The sequence below is a fragment of the Oryzias latipes genome, chromosome 7, assembly GCF_053564925.1.
Source record: "Oryzias latipes strain Hd-rR chromosome 7, Olatipes_Hd-rR_3.1".
Taxonomy (NCBI): Eukaryota; Metazoa; Chordata; class Actinopteri; order Beloniformes; family Adrianichthyidae; genus Oryzias; species Oryzias latipes.
Window position 1 is genome coordinate 3,880,091 of NC_136243.1, and position 5,265 is coordinate 3,885,355.

Below are 5,265 nucleotides of genomic sequence, written 5' to 3' on the forward strand. Positions count from 1 at the left end.
GAAAATGGTAGAGGGAATACTAACTTTCTTCCAATTATTGATCAAATGAAAAAGAGCTTGAACCTCTGGCTCTTACGTGACCTTTCCATTAAAGGTCAAAGTCTCCTCTCCAAGGCTGCAGGCCTCTCCAGAGTCATTTATGCCGCGCGTCTCTTTATGTCAGCAACTTTATAAGCAAAACTGTTGATAAATATGTGACTGTCTGGAAAAAACAAACTCATCATATCAGGAAATCTGTTCTAATGGATGAATATACTAGTGGGGGTCTGAACTTCCTGGATTTCAGTACCTTAATGATGACTGTAAAATGAATTGGATCAGACAGTTTCTGAAAAATCCAAACTTCACTCCCAATCCTGTTTTCTCACAGGCTGGTGACCTGGACTTTTTACTGCTCTGCACCTACAAGCCGACAAAGTGCCCATCAAACGTCTTCATTTCATAAACAGATGCTGCTTATTGGTCCATGATTTATAAACACAACTTTTCTCCTCACAGATTTTACATTTGGAACAATAGATATATTCTTTAAAAGAACAAAACTGTCTTTATCCAACAGTGGTTTGACAATAATATCAGATTAGTTAGTCAATTATTCAATCAACAGGGTTGACTCTACACTTACAATAAATTCATCATAAGAGCCCTGTTTCTATGAAGGACTCAGTCGTTCTTGATGCCGTTTCCCTCAACCTCACCCATCTTTTTAAAGGAGCTTCTACTACATCTGCTGCCCAACTACAGCGTCACGTGACGGACACTGCTGTCGGAAAACTCTGCTTCTCTACTTTGAGAAATCAAAACAAAGTCGTCCAAAAACCGTTTCAGCGGGAATCCCCAGCCATAACTTACAAATGTGTTTGGAATCTTATAAGCAGCAAAGGGAAAGAGGTTTCATTCAAGATCATTCATAGGTTTTATCCAACAAATTAGTCAGTGCAAAGGCTAAAAAAGGATATTGCTAAAAACTTTTCTGTCTGTTTTCAATTTGAGGAATGATTAATACAAATATTTTTTGGACTTACACTGAAAATTTTTTGGACAGGTGTGATAAAAACTAACATCTTCCACCTCAGACTACTCAAGTAATTGGAATAAATCTTTTCCAATCATCTGTTTTATTATCACTGAACAGTAATGCAGAGCAAATACTCTTGCTACCAGTCAAATCAGGCAATATCAAATATCTTGCTATTTATTTCTCCCCCAAATTATCAGAATTGGTGCATCTAAACTACACCCCATTACTGAAAAGCATGCAGGACCTGCTGCTGTTATGTTATGCTATATGCTGTTTGATCATTTCAGCTTAAAGTAAATACCATCCCAGAGTTCAAGCCACTTAGAAAGAATTCCGTCTCTCTGGTCTCCCATGGCTAACTCCATGACATGGGGGGTGGGGTGCCGGGCGTCGCTGCTCCTTGTCTGCTTGCCATGGTTGGGGGCAGGGCCTTCTGATGCCCGGCGGGGGCGGTGAAGACTCTGTTAGGTGGAGGTTCGGATCCGGTGCCTAGGTGGGGCAGGCGGGTGCGCTGCATGGTCTTCCGGGCTCGTGTGTGGGGGTGTGTGGTATGGGCAATTGAGTGGGGATCTGGCTTGGCTTGGGTGTGGCCCCCACCCCCCAAAATCCTTCTGTTTTCTTCCCTCATTTTCTTTTCCGTCTGTCCAACAAAAAACTGTTTCACATTTAATTAATTTGAATAAAGTTTATTATAATTTACAAAAGGGGTTTACTCAGTGGTGGGCTGTCAGGGCCTTCAAGGCCTTCTCTGCAACCCTTAAAAATATCTGATTCATGTGTTATTTATTATTATTCTGTCCATGCATGCTCATTAAATCATTCCAAATGGTCTGTCCATTCTCTTTTTTGTGTTGATGATGGTTATGCTGCTTCTAAAATGAATGATGGAATGTAGAAAGACAGAGGGAGAGTGAGTGGTGCTCTGTCAGTGTCTGATCTCTCTTTCTGCAGCAGTGAATGGACTAAACAACAAAAAGGGACAGAAAAACTGCTATTAAATGCCATGAGGGTAAAGATGTGGAGACGCCTAACTTTGATGCTGCTGCAGAAAGAAAGTTAGTGTCAAAGTTAGTCCAGGCTCCTGAAAAAGGTCAATCACTCACTTTTTGAGTGGAGAACTAAAATGCAGTCAGAACTTCAGATATCCTCCGTCTGTTGTGTTCTGAATGTAGTTAGTTGCATAACATGCTGAGATGAGTTTCTGCAGTAGAGAATTGGAGGTTTCTGGACAGCGTTTCCAGAAAGAGTCCAGCTGGACTTGTTTCTAGGAAGGGCTGCATGTCTGAGCAGCAGACCTCGGCTGCTGAGAAGCGCTGCAGCTGTTGCTGCTCTGTAGCTGCATGTCTGAGACACAGGTTTATTACGTTAAAGAGATAACACACGTGAGCTACGTTCACACCACCCTTGCCAACATATGTTGATGTGTTGAGAGACGAGACCCGGGCGCAGAGCAGCAGTGTACAACGCTCCTCTGAGCCTCCCTTAGGGTTAGCGCTGCTGCAAAACCCATGCAGGGAAAGTCAAGCAGGTCCTAGCTTTAGCTTATGTGCTGAAAGACAAATGAAAGGAGCGCGTCATAGAAACCTTAAAGTGACAGACAGCAGTTCTCACAAGCAGAATTATGATGTCATTAAATGTGGTTTATTAAACATTCGATCCATTTCCTCCAAGTCCCTCTTAGTCAACGAGTTAATTACTGATAACAATCTTAGTCTTTTAGCCTTAACAGAAACTTGGCTCCATCAGGATGACTATGTTAGATTGAATGAAGCAACCCCCCCCACTTATGCTAACTATCAGAAATCCAGGATTTCAGGGAAAGGAGGTGGTTTGGCAGTAATATCACAGTCTATCTTACTTCTCAGCCCTAAAGTTAAAAATGCTTATAATTCATTTGAAAGCATCATATTGGCTTTAAGTCACCCAAACAGGAAAACTCCAAAACCTGTTTTACTCATAATTATTTATCGCCCCCCCCCCCCGGCCCATATTGAGAATTTTTAACTGAGTTTTCCGACTTCCTATCGACTATTGTCTTAGATTCTGATCAAACTATAATATTAGGGGATTTTAATATTCATGTTGATGACCCCAGTGACTGTCTAGGAAGTGCTTTTGCAGCTTTATTAGATGATGAATTTTGTCTTCAAATAACCCAATTTTTTTGATGAATGAAATGATAAACATCATAATAAATAATATTCCAAAATTATGTGGTTGTTTTTAATATTTTGTGCAGGCTGTAGGTGCATAATGAAATGTGTTTACTGTTTTGTTTATTCATTTTATTTAGAGGCATAAAAGGGTTAATGAGGGGTCAAAGGGTTCAGATACAGCACTACTGAAGGCCCAGGTGTTTAAATGTAAGGTCCACTATTCAAATATACATCTGGTGTATCAGAAGATTCATAACCCCTGTTGTTAAAGTAAAATGTGTCCAACACAAGGGGCCCTCAGCTCTCATCTGTCTGCTCAGCTGTTGGACAGGACAAGTAAAAAAAAAAACAACTAACATTTATCCACATTTACTTCAACGTGGAAAAACATCTTATTTGGTTTTATTACTTATGATACTAAACTTTCGTCTCAATAAATCTCCTGATTTACTTACCAAGTATTATATTCACAAAACTCAATTTACCAATAAAGCTCCCAATTTTTTGGGGGCCCAAATTAGATTTTACTTGCATTCTATTTCTCCACTCCAAACAAAAAAAGCAATTAAAACATGTAATTTTGTTCAGCTTTATAATTTATTATAATTTTTTTTTTATGCATCCCCCCCCCCCCCAGCTTTTACTTTGAGCAATTGATGTACACTGTAATTTTCTTTGTTATTCTTTATGTGTATGTCATCTGTGTTCTGAATTTGAATATAAACAAACGTCCCCCTCCTCCAGATGAAACGTCTCGTTTCAACACTTAACAACAAAGATGGATAAAAAAATAGTCTGTTATATTAGCATTAGAACATTGAAATAGTCGAAAACTGGGCCTCCTCAGACGGAAGCGTCACACAGTCTGAGAGATCTTGTCTTTTGTGGAGGAAGAAAGGATTCAGGTGGATATCTGCATGTGTACAGAGGGCTTCATCAACGGCTACAGAGACCCTGCAAGCCAGAAATCGATAAGTAAAACATGAATAAATCGTAATTCAAACAAATGAGCTTCCAAACATTTGGAACATTATCAATAATCATTCAGCTCACCTGTTCAACTAAGTTTAGTCGGTCTGCTCTGCTGCTGCGTGGCGTTCACTTGCTGCTCTGTATGCGTCCTTTGTCTTAAATCCTGTAAATTTAAGAGAAAAAATGGTAAATTTACAACTTTAAATCTTGTAATATTACTTTTTCTGGTGGCCCTAAAACTCTGTCAAATAATGGATGTAAGATTTATTTTAGAAATAGTTTAGGAGTTCAGTTCTGGGCCCCCAGAGTGCTTCAGGGCCTCAGACTATACATGATGTTAAGTCTGCCCCAAGCTGGAAATCTGATTAAAAAAAAAGCACAGGTCTGATTTTAGGCAGAGTAACTAAGTTACTTTAGGGTTGGGTCTTGATATACTATCTAAATAATTTTCATAATTGTTGCTTTTATAGACAGTGCGGTGTGGATGTAGCGGGTAATGGCGCTGTTAGCCTGATTATTTAATGCAAGAACACGTCGTTTTGAGCTATACAGTCCAAACAACACTGAATACACAACTAGGAGTATCACTATTACCATGTTAAATCAGCAGGAAACTTTATTAATAATAATATCATACATTGCGTCAAACAATGATGATTGTGACTACTGTTGACAACAATGATTTAAAAGAGAGAGAAAAAACACTAATTCAAAGACCTTTAAATGAACATTTCTGTCTGCAAACCCTAAATGAAACTGAGAATGCTCCTCCATGTCACGTGACCCAAACACTCTGCAGCAGTTTTCAGTCAGAGTCGCCCACAGGTCCAGCGTGATCCTAGATTAAATATAGTTTGAGACGTAAACATTAAGAATGTCTTTGAAATACGTGTTTTGTAATGAAAGTGTAAGCACCAGAAAATTTGTCGTCAGGCTCCAATGTTGAGAACGGAGCAAAAGACTGCAGAAGCAGAACTTCATTACATTTCAGATTTTTTTACTCAACTCTGGGGCAGTTTTTGTAAAGTTGAAATACTATTTAAAAAAACTGCGCAAAACGGGATCAACACAAAAACAAACGGTAGCAAAGTGAAATGTGCGTTCATATTTCCGAGC